At 37.2% G+C, this 15,505-nt stretch overlaps 1 protein-coding gene across 3 annotated transcripts in view; it reads left to right on the top strand.

Annotated features, from left to right (window-relative positions):
- Positions 1-15,505, top strand: part of TRPM7 (transient receptor potential cation channel subfamily M member 7) — a 123,719-nt gene that overhangs the window by 1,095 nt on the left and 107,119 nt on the right. The window lies entirely within an intron of this gene.

Genomic DNA, 15,505 nt, shown 5'->3' with positions numbered 1-15,505 from the left:
TTGTTGTTGTTGTTGTTGTTGTTGTTGTTGTTGTTGTTGTTGTTGTTAAGGCCAGGGATCAAAGTTGAAGATTTTTTTACAAAGAAAGTAATTTACAGGGACTTGACGAGCGAGGTGTTTTTCTGGTCAGTACTTGAACTTGTTGGTTTCGTGCAAACAACTCTCCCTCTGCTGGAGTCTGGCAGGTTTACTTTTCAGCAGAAGTTAATTTAGGTGCCATACAAAAGTGAAACCACGAATATAGTTATACTTTGAATAAATAATGCACCTTACACTGTTTTCCACCTTCTTTGGTAATGTAAAGTCAATAAAAACTTCGTTTTACTTTTTTTCCTAATTTTAAAAGAAGGGTTTAAGTTTCTTTACTGATGCCAGATATTTTAACTTGTTACTTACATGGATTTTTAAGAGAATATCTTTTGGGGTGCGGGTTGAATGAAAGTTCCTTTTGTATGAAAAAAAGCAAACCATTAGTTCTGAATCTTCGGTGATGTGTCTAGTTTTTCTTTTTATGGTAAACAGTATAAATTTGAACATTATCATTTCAGTATCTTAAAAAACATTTAGATACCTTAGAAAATGGAAATTAAGATGATTCATCACCTTCAAAGGCATTGTTTCCTAATATTTTATTAATATAACCAGACACCTTTGTTTCTAATGACTTTCTAGTGAAAATTTATAATTTCTTAGTCTTACCTTAGATGCTCTTCTCAAACTCAGCCTGTTAATGTCTTGTTTGCATGCTTTGAAACCCAGCTTCCAAAAATTAAGATGTGGTCTGAGTTTCTCCTTTTCCTGCTCTCTTTCCATTTATGTCCAGTCTTTTTATAGCAGATGTGCTCCCCCAGACGGTATGTTGGTATACATAAGTTGTGCACCATCCTTGGCACGTAACGTGAACTCAGTGTTGGTTGTACATGCTAACATTCCTGTTGATTTTACAGAGAGAAATTCTCACTTTAAAAATTTGAAATTTAGGATCTGATTTTAGTTTTTACATGTTTGAGTCCTGACTGCTATTGAGTTCTGGAATTTTTTTTTTTTTTAATTTCCAATTAAATTATAGTGAAAACTGTAAACTGAGGTTGTCCAATAATAATCTGTTGAGCCCCCTCAAATTTTAGGTCAGCACTGTGACCTGAAAATTCACTGAAGTATCTTGTATCTACACTGTATAATTCTTACTGTAAATTCTTATTTAAAAAATTTTTTTTTAACCTTTATTTTTGAGACAGAGAGAGGCAGAGCATGAATGGGGGAGGGGCAGAGAGAGGGAGACACAGAATCTGAAACAGGCTCCAGGCTCTGAGCAGTCAGCACAGAGCCCGATGCGGGGCTCAAACCCACAGACGTGAAGATCACGACTTGAGCTGAAGTCGGACGCCCAACCAACTGAGCCACCAAGGTGCCCCTGTAAATTCTTATTTAAAGCATTTGCTTCTTTCTGGTAATCAGTTTCTTCTTTGACACTAAAAGAAAGCATACAAAATTTTTCTGCATTTTAAAAAGCTTTAAAACTAATCAGCTAACCATAAAATAATATAAAACAAAATACCAAGAAACACAAGTTAAAAAACTGGAGTGGAATCAAATTTTGTACAAAATTATCTGCTGTGGCTATTGGAAATAATTTGTTTTATTCATTTGGTAATCGCTTATTTAGTGGTTAATATATTCCAAGCACTGTCATAGGCACTGGAGCGGCAAATATGTGCTAGACAAGTTTTCCACTTTCAAACAGCTTACATTCTAGTTATTTATAAAAGATCTAGTTGTCAGTGGAAGGTGCATACATCATAAACAGTGTCTACTGTATTGCACACACTGTGATACCTTAATAGTTTTGAAGGCAGTACAGATAGGCAAAAACCAGGGGGATAGTGTGATACCATTGCATAGATTACTTTGAAAATACGGGGTAATCAAGGAGAGAAAGGAAAGTCTGGGTGGATTTGCCCAAAAGCTGATAGTACTAGAGCCTTGTAGAGGCAGTAGGAATTGGAATTAAACTGGAGATAGAAGGGACATTGAATTGGTGGTTTTAGTCCAAGGGAATTGAGGGTTAGAGGGAAGAAAATCCTTAGTTTATTCAGGGAACTACTGTACAAATACTTTATGTAGATATGAATGAGTGGAGTATGGGATGATATGGGATGCTGGTGGGAGTATTCTAGAGACAGACAAGGACCAGATTTCTGAGGGCAATGTATGTCATGTGAAGAAGTTTGGATTTCATGCTGGAGATGTATGGGGTCCACTTAAGGAAACAATATGGAAGATGAATGGTGTGTGTTTAAGTTGAAAAGAGAGACCCATGAGGAGGCAATAGCAAGACTCCGACCAAATGTCAATGGTTTGAAATGAAGTAGTGGAAGAGGGAACAGATTGAGATGTTGAGGAGATAGAATATTCAGAACTTGGTTACTTTGCGGAGTAAAGTATGTGTGTATTGGCAAATGTCAGTAATAAGAACGCGACACAAAATGAAAATGTGTTATAATTGAAGTCATTACTTAGAATATGCAAATTAATACTTAAAGGCAGTACTTAAAATGTACACTTTTGGTTTTGATTTTTAAATAAAAGTCTGTTGACGCACAAGCACTTGCAAAAGTTTGAGAGTTCCACCAATCAGATATTTTTGGTCTAGTGCTCTGATATTCTCTCTCTCTTTAACATTATAATATGGGACATTTCACACATACAGAAATATAATAGGAAAATCAATCACCATATATCCATGACCAGTTTTGACAGTTTGAAATGTGTATTTTGTTTCCTCTATTATCACTCCCATTCCCCCTTAAATAGGATGACTTAAAAGCAAATCTTGGACATATCTATAAATGCTTCATTCTGTGTATCTCTAAAAAGATAAGGACTCTTAATACATCCATAGTACTATTAACACACCTGGAAAATGAGTAATTCTTTAATAAAATATTCAGCTTATTTCCCTGATTGGTTCATGTTTTTCTTCAGTTGGCTTGTTTAATTCAGAATCCAAAGAATTCCATATAGCATTTGGTTGATAAATAAGTCTTTCAGTCTCTAGTAACGCCTCCCTTTTTTTTTTTTTTTTTTTTTGGTCTTATCACTTACCATTTATTTAATAAGAAAAATCCAGATCATTTGTCCTGTAGAATTTCCCACAGCTTGGATTTTGTTCGATACATCCATACAGTGTGATGTAACTTGTTTCTCTATTTCCTGTGCTTAATCTAAAGACTTGATCAGATTGTGGTATGATATTTTGGCAAGAGTACTTCACAGGTCGTGCTATGTATCTTGTATTGCATCACATTAAGAAGCACATGCTTTCTGATTGTTTTTCTTTTCTCTTTTCTTTTCTTTTTTTCTTTTCTTTCTCTTGTTAGGATTGATCAGTGGGTTTGGTGGTGTTAGCTGCCTGATCAGTTGTGAATTTCTTGGTTAGACACTTACATAGTTTTAGTAGTAGCCATTGATGATTATTGCTATTGATCTGTTATTTCTTTCTAGGTTTTTCTTTTTTCTTATTTTTTGTAGTAACCTTTCAGTATATGATTAAATTTTAGTTTCTTTTCTTTCTTTCTTTCTTTCTTTCTTTCTTTCTTTCTTTCTTTCTTTCTTTCTTTCTCTTCCTTTCCTTCTTTCTTTCTGACTTCCTTCCTTCCTTCCTTTCACAACTGCTTCTTAAATGCTTGCTTTAAATTTGGTGCCTGGAGGTACCCAAATTCAGAGTAGTTGAGATTAGTTTAGAATGAGCATTATTTGGCTATCTGTAGGGATATTAACCGAGTCACTTAACGTGTGTTAATATAAAAGAACTTAGATATATGTCATTTTTATTTTTTTTAAGTTTACTTATTTATTTTGAGAAAGAGCAAGCAAGGGAGGGTTAGAGAGAGAGGAAGGGAGAGAATCCCACGCAGGCTGCATGCTCAGCCTGGAGCCCAACGCAGGGCATGATCTCACTATGGCATGATCACGATCTGAACCACCATCAAGAGTTGGGACGCTTTTGATGTATGGTGGTAGGCAGTTTTTTTGAAGTTGGTAGACTTGGCTCTTCACATAAGCATCTCTGCCAAATCATACTCTTTGAGGAGCACTGCTGTTACCCTCTCTGTCTGTAAAAAGCAGATGATAATCTTTACTTGATATCAGGAGAATACTAGGATTAAAGTTTGTGAGACACTATTTGTCCCTCTTTGCATCATGAAAAAATGTTACTAACTTAACACCTCAACTATCTAGCTACCAGACTGCTGGAAACCACTACTTTTAGAAACCCAGCTCCTCATGGAAAGAAAACACTTTTGAGCCACATCATTATTAGGAATATAGCAACCTGAGCCCAGAGTTCACTGATTGAAAAATATGTGCAAAGTGAAAGTTAGTAGGCTTAGTTACCTATTTTCCTCTGACAATTTGGTAGTATGCTGGGAATGAATAGAAGGAAAGTTATCTGAGAAGCCGACTATTACTGTAAGGAGATTGGATAAACATTAACTAGACTAGAAATATAGGTCTATAAATTACCCTTGGGTATATAAACCAGTGGTCTTCCTTGTCTTTAAGAGTATAATTTACAATACCTAATACCCAGAAGGTACTCTTGATTTAGAAACGTGTGTAACAGGCTTTAGACCGATTTTCATAATATTAGCTAACATGTAGTAGCATTTAGCTGTGGTCATTGTTCTAAATGTTTTATATATATTATTGCATATTATTACTCTCAAAAAAAATTCTTGAAGTAGGCACTTTTTCTCCATTATTTATGGAAGGAACAGAGAGGCAAATCACTCAACCAAAGGTCATTAGGCCAGTAAGTGGTACAGTAGATAATTGACTCACCAAATTATGCACTTGGAGAAGGACCTTGATACTCAGAGACATGTATATTTGTGAGATCTAAGATGGCAGGTGTTATGTTAAGTAAAAAGTTAAGGTCATTTTTTTTAATATTAAAAAAATTTTTTTTAAGTTTATTTGTTTTGAGAGAGAAAACGCACGAGCAGGGTAGGGACAGAGAGAGAGGGAGAGAGAGAGAGAGAATCCCAAGCAGGCTCTGCACTGTCATTGCAGAGCCTGATGTGGGGCTTGAACTCACAAACCATGAGACCATGATCTAAGTGGAAATCAGGAGTTGGATGCTTAACTGACTGAGTCACCCAGGTACTTCAAAAGTTAAGGTCATGAAGAATGTGTTACCTTAAAAAAATTTATTTACCATATTTTTTCTTCATATGCTGTAAAACTTAGAATTTTCTTTATTACCAAATTTCTATGTAATATCCTTAAGATAAATTATTCAGAATTCAGTTGTATGCATCGTATACATTGTATACATTGTCGAAGTGCAGAGATTTACTAGTCAGAAGGAATCCTTAGTAGATTGGAAATTCATTAAGTAGATTTCTGTGATGGGTAGAACTCTTTCATAAAAACTGTGAAAATCTAACATAAGTGTATTAACAAATACTCAGAGATAGAGAATAGATTGGTAGGGTTTACTCACAATATGAAGGCTGGAGTTTTGTAATAGAGAATGTCCTAATGTTTTCTTTAGATTTGTCTTTTTCACATTAACTTTTGTGGCATCATCTGAAAGTATATCAGTGGTCATTGAATTAGATTAATGTGATGGATCCATTTAATTCAACAGATTCTGTTGCTTTGGGAAAAAAATTAGGTAACAAGGAGACAGGAATAAAAGTGAAGAATTTAAATTGTACTGTTTGATTACAGGTACATAATATTTTTAAATAAATGTATATCATTTGAATTCTTTGGTAATTGTTTTTTGTTGTGGAATTCAGATCGATAAAAGTGTGATCATAATGTAATAGCAGTCTATGTACTTACCGCCCAGCTTGAGAAATAAAATATTGGAGGTAAAATTGAAACTTCCAAGTACTTCATCAAAATCCCATTCCACTTTCCACTTCTGCAGACATCACTGTCTCTTGTTGTTCCTTTGCTTGCTTTTTGTAGTTGTAAATATATATCATATATCTTATATATGTTGTATATATGTAGTATTGTCTCTCTATGTATTATAGAATTATAACACATAGTAGTTCCTGGTAGTTTTATATATATGGAATTACGTACATCTTTTTATGGACTTTTTAAAAAAAATTTTTTTTAACATTTATTTAGAGCATGAGCAGGGGAAGGGGACAGAGAGACACACACACAGAATCTGAGGCAGCCTTCAGGCTCTGAGCTGTTAGCACAGAGCCCACTGTGGGACTCGAACTCACGAACTGCAAGACCATGACCTGAGCTGAAGTTGGACGCTCAACTGACTGAGCCACCCAGGTGCCCCTTGATGGACTTTAAAAAAAAATTTTTTTTTAAGTCTGTATTTATTTTTGAGAGAAAGAGAGAAACAGTGTGTGAGCAGGGGAGGGGCAGAGAGAGAGGGACACACAGAATCTGAAGCAGGCTCCAGGCTTTGAGCTGACAGCACAAAGCCTGATGCGGGGCTTGAACCCACAGACAGTGAGATCATGACCTGAGCCGAAGTCGGAGGCCCAGCGAACTGAGCTACCCAGGTGCCCCATGGAATTTGTTGGTTTTTTAAATCAACATTAGGGGCGCCTGGGTGGCGCAGTCGGTTAAGCGTCCGACTTCAGCCAGGTCACGATCTCACGGTCCGTGAGTTCGAGCCCCGCGCCGGGCTCTGGGCTGATGGCTCAGAGCCTGGAGCCTGTTTCCAATTCTGTGTCTCCCTCTCTCTCTGCCCCTCCCCCGTTCATGCTCTGTCTCTCTCTGTCCCAAAAATAAATAAACGTTGAAAAAAAAAAATTTAAATCAACATTAGGTTTTGGAGGTTTATTCATATTAATAATACAGGTAAGGTCTAGGTCACCAGTTTCATTTTGTTTTTATTTACTTTTTTTTTATCTTTGTTCTCATTCAAAGTTAACATTACTACTTCTCTGTAAGATATCCTCCCCGTGCATGCTCAGAGCAGCTTTTTAGTTCACCTCTTTTAACTGCTGTTTACTATCCCATTATAGAATATACTATCCATTTTACTGTTGTTTGGCATTTGGGTTATTTCCTTTTTTTTTTTTTTTTTTTTTTTACAAATAATGGTGCATGTATGTATCATCTAATGTACAAGTGTGAGAATTTTTCTAAGATGCATATATCTATAAGCAGAATTGGTAAATCGTAGGGTGGGTGCATTTTCAACTTTAGAGATAATTGCCAAATTGTTGACCAAAGTAGTTGTGTGGTTTATACTCCCTATAAAGTATATGAGAATTTCCAATTCTGCCAACATCTTTGCCACACTTCATTGATTAGGTTCTTTTATTTTGCCAGACTCATGAATGTGAAGTAGTTCCTCATTGTTTTAATTTGCATGTTACTGATTACCAATACTGAGTATTATTTCAGGTTATGAGTTTTTGGCTATGGTTTCCTTGTCTCTGATGAATTGCCTATTTATAGTCTTTGCTCATTTTTCTATTGGATTATTTTTTTCTTATTTACTTGTAGAAGTTCTTTATGTATTCTGCATATTTTTGGGTGGTACTTTATGGCTACAAATATCTTTTCTAGCCTGTAGAAAAGGCTAGTAGAGTAAAAATTTCTTAACTTTTTACTTGGTTAATGGTAAGCTATTTACTTATTTTAGGTTGTTGATGTACATTTTTTTTAATGTTTATATTTAAAAAAAATTTTACCGTTTATTCATTTTTTTTTTTTGAGGGAGTTGGGGAGGGCCAGTGAGAGAGGGAGACACAGAATCAGAATCTGCAGCAGGCTCCAGGCTCAGAGCTGTCAGCACAGAGCCCAATGCAGAGCTTGAAGTCACAGACCACAATATCATGACCTGAGCCGAAGTCAGATGCCCAACCGACTGAGCCGCCCAGGCGACCCAGATGTTTATTATTTTTGAGAGAGAGAGAGATGGGGGACCAAGCACAATGGTGGAGGGACACAGAGAGAGGGAGACACAGAATCTGAAGCAGTCTGAAGCAGGCTCCAGGCTCTGAGCCGTCAGCACAGAGCCTGACGTTGGCTTGAACCCACCAACCACAAGACCATGACCTAACCTGGAGTCAGATGCTCAACTGACTGAGCCACCCAGGTGCCCTGATGTACTTTGGTTTTTAATGTTAGTGTTATAATTTATCTGTATTTTCTCCTTTTTTAAAAAAAAAAAGTTTATTTAAATAATTTCTGCACTCAATGGGGGGCTCAAACTCACAACTCTGAGACCAAGAGTCTCATGCTCTTCCAACTGAGCCAGCCAGGTGCCCCTATCAGTATTTTCTTTATAGCATGTGCCTTTTATTTTCCTGAGGTCATAAAGTTATTCTATTTTTTTTTTTTTTTGGTAGAAATTTTAAAGTTTTGCTTTTCACATTTTGACTTTAATCCATGTAGTATTCATTTTTGGATTTAGTGTGATAGTTCATGTACACAGAATAAATCATATCTTCTCCTAATTCATATTGTTCTCTCCATCATACAACAAAAGTTTCCTTCAAGGTAAGTTTTTGTTTCCAAGCAATTTGTTCCATTGTTCTGTTTGTCTGTTCCTGTGTCGGTATATTTATTTTGTTTTTTTAGCACTCTTAGGTGTCTAGGTAAAATAACTTGGCATAAACAATTAAAAATTTGAGGGCACCTGGGTGGCTCAGTTGGTTGAGCATCCAGCTCTTGCTTTCAGCTCAGGTCATGAACCCAGGGTTGTGGGATTGAGCCCCATGTCAGGCTCTGTGCTGAGTGTGGAGCCTGGTTGAGATTTTCTCTGCTCCCTCTCCCCTGCTTCCCCATTCGTGCTCTCTCTCTCTCTTTAAAAAAAAAAAATAACAAAAAATTAAAAGTTTTTTTGGCCAACATGCTTATCTTTTTTTTAAGTTCATGGGGCGGGGGGGGGGGGGGGGGGCGCGGGGGGCCGAAAGAAAGGAAGAGAGAGAGAATCCCAGGCAGGCTCCTCACACTGTCAGTGCAAAGCCCCTTATGGGCTCAAACCCACAAACCATGAGGTTATGTCCTGAGCTGAAGTTCGATGCTTAACCAACTGAGCCATCCAGGTGGCCCTTGGCCAACATGCTTATTATCTTTTTTATCTTGATGAGTTTTGATCCCTTTTCATTTTATTAATAATTCTTTATATTAAAATGAATTACTCTAGGTAAGACTCTTTCTAGAATACATAAGGAAAAAATTACTACTCTTTGAGCTAGATTCAGGTTGGCCACATTTTAGACTCAATTGTGCCTTGTCTTCATTTATTTAGTACCGTAGACTCCCAAGATATAGTGTGATGGCAACTGCTCACAGTTCTTCATCAAATATTTTCTGTTCCATAAGTCTAGGGTAATATTGGACTGTTAAACAACCAGAGTAGCAATCTCCATGAGGTCAGCAGGAAAGCAAAACAGAAAATAAGGTTGGATATAATAAGACTCTCTTTACAAACATAGTTATAGTCGGAATTTGATTCAGTTTAATTTTTTTAATATATAAAACTTCACCAACTGTTTGTTATTCCACAGAGACTTTTCAGTAGTGTCTTTAAGATCCTCTCAGAGAATTCACATCTGAATTACCAGTGATACCTAATTATTAGTGAATTAGTTAAGTAGTTGGCAGCCAATTGAGAATAAGAGCAGAACTCTAGAGTAACGGCCTTTAAGAATGCCAGAAGGTCAAATGAGTTGGGCTGTAGATAGAGGGAGAAAGATAGAGGAAGTCAGAGTGCCAGCCTATTTCAACATTTTGCTTTAGGCTAGCCTTAATTTTTCTTTGTGACTGTCTGTGCCATTGTTGGCAGGCATATTGACCTGTGTACAAATGTTTCACATAACTCAGAATTTCTAGGTCTGTAACGTCATTTAATTTTTAAGTATATACATTTTATTAGTATGTAAACCCCTTTTTAATTTTTTTTTTGAGTGTGGGTCACATTTTCCTATTTCTTCTTAAGTCTCGTCACTTTGAATTGTGTGATAGACACTGTGAATGTTACCTTTTAGACTCTGAGTTCTGTTATACCCCTTCTGAAGACTTGATTCTTTTTAAAGTAGTTGTTATGAACTCAGTGTTTGTGCCACTCTCCCCTAAATTCTTTGTTAAAGCCCTAACCTCCAGTGTGATGGCATTTGGACATGGGGTCTTTGGGAGGTAATTAGGGTTAGATGAGGTCATGAGGGTAAGGCCCTTATAAGAAGAGACACCAGAGAGCTTGCCCTGTACCATGTGAAGACACAGTGAGAAGATAGCTGTCTGCAGCCCAAGGAGAGAGTCTTTATCAGACATGAACCCTGTTGGAACCTTGATTGATGTTGGATTACAGTTTCTATAACTGTGAGAAAGTGAATTTTGGTTGCTTAAGCCACCTAGCTTATGGTATTTGTTATGGCACTCAGAATAGATTAAGATAGTAGTTTAAGATTTACTTGACTGTACTCAGATTCCATACTCTGTCTCATTGTGGGCAGCCAAAGTGTCCATACAGTTCTTTTATTCTTAATTGGGCTGCTTGGAGTGTGTACTGTGTATACATTTTTCATGGGTCGGCCATAGGTTGGGGCACCCTTTATGTGACTTTCTCCTTTGAAGGACTTTTCCCATCGCTTTCCAACTGCTTTTGTCACCTTGAACTTGATATTTTGTTTTTTTAAGCCAGTAAGACTCTGGGATTTCCATTGGAGTTTTAGCTGTTCAGTAGGTATGGAGTGGGGCCTGTTACAGAAAAGCCTTAAAAACTGGGAAACTCATTCAGTGCTGTCCTTTCATTTTTAATAGACTCCATTCAATTTCTGCCTGCTTTTGGGTCTTTAGTATGTAAACTAGTTGTTTTTTTGTTTTTTTTGCTTGTTTTTGTTTTTATTTTGTCCGAAGTTTATGGCTGTTATTTGTGGGAGGGTTAGTCTGCTAGAGCTAACATAGCTAGCAGCTCCTTTTTAATATTAATATATAGAATCATAGAGTGTATTTAGTTTTAAAAGTAGATTGATTTCCAGTTGTTACCTTGAAGTAGAAAAAAGCAGTCTTTAATTTTTTCCCCCAATTTTTACCATTAGCATGTAGGTGGGAAGGAGATATGCTGGTACTAATTTATGGAGACAGTGGATGAGGTTAGAGGGTTTATTTATAATGTATGTGCCCCTTATTGCTGGTAGACAGGAAGAATTTATAAGTTAAAGAATTTTGAAGCATTGTTGAGATTTGACAGTGTGTTAGGCATTCTGCTGAAACGCCTCGCGTGGATCATTTTGTTTTATCTTCAGAGCAACATTATAAGATAGGTATTGTTATTAGGTCACAACGTCAGAAACTTGCCTAAGGTTGCATGGATAGTAAACAACAAAGCTATAATTCTAACTCCAGTTACTCAGACTCCAGAATTTCTGCTCTTTCACTACTGAATATCACGAAGTGATTTTTAAGTTAATTTCTAGTGCTAACATTCTGTGATTATAGTTAGTTTTTACTTTACCTAAAACAGTTAAGTTTAGGAATTTTCTGGTTTGTGTTCATAGTGTGCCACCTCTTGGTAAAATTCAGTAATGCAGCCCAGCAAAACAAGGAGAAGAGAAGTATAAAAATAGAAATTAATATATGTTTAAAATCCATGCACATTTCATTGGGTATGTGATGGCAGGGAAGAAACTCAGAATTCCAAAACTTGCATAAACCTATCGTTGGGAGGGATTTATAACCATCACCTGGGGGTATGTGACTCTCAGGTGTCTGAGGCCAGTCCCTAATGTAATAAATGAGGGCCATGCACAGGAATGCTTTGTGTGGAGAGCATATATTTACATTTGACAGCTACACAAAGTGAGAAGACCGCAAGCCCTTGAAATAAAATTGGTGAATATTAAAGTTAGGGGAAGCTATAAGAGATAGTCTTGAAACATACTAATGTCATTGATGTCCCTACAGACACAATATTTGGTCAAAATTTGTGAGCATCAAGAGTGACACGATTTAAGTTACTTAGCAAACAGTTTCACTAAAGTTTTGGATGGATATGCCAATTAGAAACTACTGTGGAAAGGGGCGCCTGGGTGGCGCAGTCGGTTGAGCGTCCGACTTCAGCCAGGTCACGATCTCGCGGTCCGTGAGTTCGAGCCCCGCGTCAGGCTGTGGGCTGATGGCTCAGAGCCTGGAGCCTGTTTCCGATTCTGTGTCTCCCTCTCTCTCTCTGCCCCTCCCCCGTTCATGCTCTGTCTCTCTCTGTCTGAAAAATAAATAAACGTTGAAAAAAAAAATTTTAAAAAAAGAAACTACTGTGGAAAGTTTGAGGTTTTGAAAGGATAGCACTGGCTGTTTATTTTTTTATTTTTTATTTTTTTTATTTCAGAGAGAGAAAGAGTGTGTGCATGAGTGGGGGAGAGGGAGAGAGAGAATCTTAAACAGATTCCATGTTGAGTGTGGAGCCGACATGGGGCTCGATCCCCATGTCCCTGGGATGACCTGAGCCCAAATCAAGAGTGGTCTTTCAACCAACTGAGCTACCCAGGCACCCCTGGCTATCTGTTTAGAAAAAGAATGATAAAATGAAACTAATTTGTGAGCAAGATTTGTGTTATGTCCTAAAATTCAGTAGCACTCCTATTTTGAGTAGTTACAAAATGAATACTAAAAGTGGCTGAAGTGTCTTAGGTTGATGGTGATTGGAAAAGACCATTATTTCTTGAAAAAAACTAGTATTCTACTCCAAGTACTAGATTTTTTTGCTCAGTGATGTTTAGGTTTTATTGTTTTATATATATACAATTTGTATATGATTTATTGTATTTTTTATTTATTTCATTTTATTTATATAGGACTTCTATATGATTTATATATATTTATAGATGGCACAACATCTATAAATATATGATTATTTTAAGTGTTTTTCTTTTGAAATTCCTACAGGAAAAATAACTTTGTTAATGAACATTTAAAATTCTTCAGTCCCACCTTTTTTTTTTTCCCCCTCATTGAAAAGCAACTCTTAATACGAGGATCTATTGGGATTGTAGAACTGGGTAGAAGGGATATTAATGTCCAAGAAACAGTGTAGGAGAATAATTTGAAGGGCTTGGCACATGCTTTTTGGATTGAATGGACTCAGTAGGAACGTGTAAGTCCATATTTTTGTGGGATTCAGAGTATGGCTTGGTATACTATGCCATGTGGGCCAAATATGGCCAAGGCCTGTTTTGTATGGCTTTGGGGTAAGAATGGTTCTTACATTAAAAAAAAATTTTTTTTAATGTTTATTTTTGAGAGACAGAGTGCAAGTGGGGCAGAGAGAGAGGGAGACACAGAATCTGAAGCTGGCTCCAGGCTCTGAGCTATAAGCACCAAGCCTGACACGGCGCTTAAACTCGTGAATGGTGAGATCATGACCTGAGCCCAAGTCAGATGCTTAACTGACTGAGCCACCCAGGGGCCCCAGTTTTTACATTTTTTAAAGTTTAAAAAACAAAACAATATATGACAGAGACAGTATGTGGTCTAAAAGCCTAAAACATTTACCATCACTATTTGCTGATTCCCCATTTAGAGTATAGCCATACTTCTCTAAGTCTGAAATTGAAGGAACATCAGTTTAAGAGAAGAGGTGTTCATTAGGGGCCCAGTAAGTTGCACACGTTTGTTGAAAAATAATGGTAGAAGTGAATTTGAAGAAAAAATGGGAAACCAGGACTATATTAATAATCATTCTGTAGTTTTGTTAAAAAAGGCATCGTGCAGGGAAGCCTAGATGGCTCGTCAGTTAAGCGTCCAACTTCACCTCAGGTCAAGACCTTGAGGTTTGTGAGTTCCAGCCCCGCTTAGGGCTCTCTGCTTACAGCCTGGAGCCTGGAGCCTGCTTTGGATTCTGTGTCTTCTTCTCTCTCTCTGCCCCTCCCCCACTAGTGGTCTCTCTCTCTCTCTCTCTCTCTCTCTCTCTCTCTCTCTCTCTCAAAAATAAACATTAAAAAAAAAAAAAAAACAAACAGAAGGCATCATGCTAAAGTAAAGGATTTGGAAATTGTCTCTTGTATCCATTCCTTTACTAGTCCAGAACCCCATTGCCCCTCCCACAAATACTGGTGGCTCTAGTTTACTTTTATTTGTCTCCCTAATTAATCTTCCTATCCAGAGCTCTGATCATTTCTTAATGTTAAATTCTACTTGGGATTCCTTATTTTCCATATAGAACCATCTCTTAAATAAAAATGTGAAATATTTTTATTAACATTTAGTTAGGAAGGCATAGCTATGAAAAGTATATACCTGTGACTCATTTTTGTGAGTATTTCAATGGGTACATACCCAAAGTTTTGCAAACCAGCATTTAGACTTAACTGGGCCATTAGTTCATTGCTGTAGAGCAGTCCAAATTGTTGGAATCTGCCCCTACCCCAACCCTGTTTGAATAACTATAGCTGAAGTTGCTTTAGGCAGGCTAGGAACAGAATAGGGGGAAAGCTAATACTGGTTAGCAGTAGTTAGTAATTAACAATACCTTTTGGGAGAAGTATGTTAGCCCTTCTGTTCTTCACCGCCCCCCACCATGTTCAGAAAATTACCCTTGATCTTAGTCAAAGGGCCAAGAAGCAATCCTGTTCAGAAAATTATACACAAAATGATCACCTAGGCATTCCCCTTTTAAAGTAATTAATGTATTTTTACTCAGTGGCTTATTTAAAGCATATCATCAAGTGATCTTGAAATGCTTATCTTAAATTTCTCTTGAAAAGTCAGTAGAGGTTTTGGAGTCAGGGCAAACAATTAGCTGTGTGACTCTGGGCAGTTTCTTAACTTCTGTGTCTAACTAGTTTGTGCATCTATAATGAGGGAATACTAACAGCACCCAATTCATAGGATTACTGTGAGAATAGGATGAGTTAACGCATATAAAACATTTAGAACAGTGCCTGAAAAATGCACTATCTACTAATTAAAGTTACCTCTTGTTGTATGCACTTTGGGCAAAGGGTTTACAAAAGATACAACGTCAACTGTGTTTTTAGGCAACATTTTTTATGTGACATATGGGTAAATTTATATGAATTGGGAAACCAAAAATATTGGCTAATAGAGAAGTAAGTCATAGCTTTGGGTTTCCCTTTGTTCAGTGACTCCTGTACTGGGCATTTCCTTTGTGGGGGACCTTGTCATCTATGAAGCTGTTAACAAGAGATACTGGCTTTTGAGGTTTATGAGGCAAGGGCAGATCCTGTACCTGCTCATTGTGTATCTTGTCACCTTGCACTTAAGCTGTCTGTTGCATGTTTGATCCAGAGACTCCCACCAGACAAGAATATTTGATGCTGCCTTGTTGGTAGTCTGTGACTCCAGTCTTTTTTTTTTTTTTTTTAAGTTTATTTATTTTGAATGTGAGAGAGCATGAGTGGGGGAGGGGCAGTGAGAGAGGGAGAGAGATTCCCAAGCAGGCTCCATACTGTCAGTGTGGAGCTCCATGTGGGACTTGAACTCACAAACTGTGAGATCATGACCTGAGCTGAAGTCACGTGCTCAACTGACTGAGCCACCC

The sequence above is a fragment of the Herpailurus yagouaroundi genome, unplaced genomic scaffold (assembly GCF_014898765.1).
Source record: "Herpailurus yagouaroundi ecotype Mexico unplaced genomic scaffold, PumYag 184, whole genome shotgun sequence".
Classification (NCBI taxonomy): domain Eukaryota; kingdom Metazoa; phylum Chordata; class Mammalia; order Carnivora; family Felidae; genus Herpailurus; species Herpailurus yagouaroundi.
Note: the sequence above shows the minus strand (reverse complement) of the source record. Positions and strands in the feature narration are given on the sequence as shown.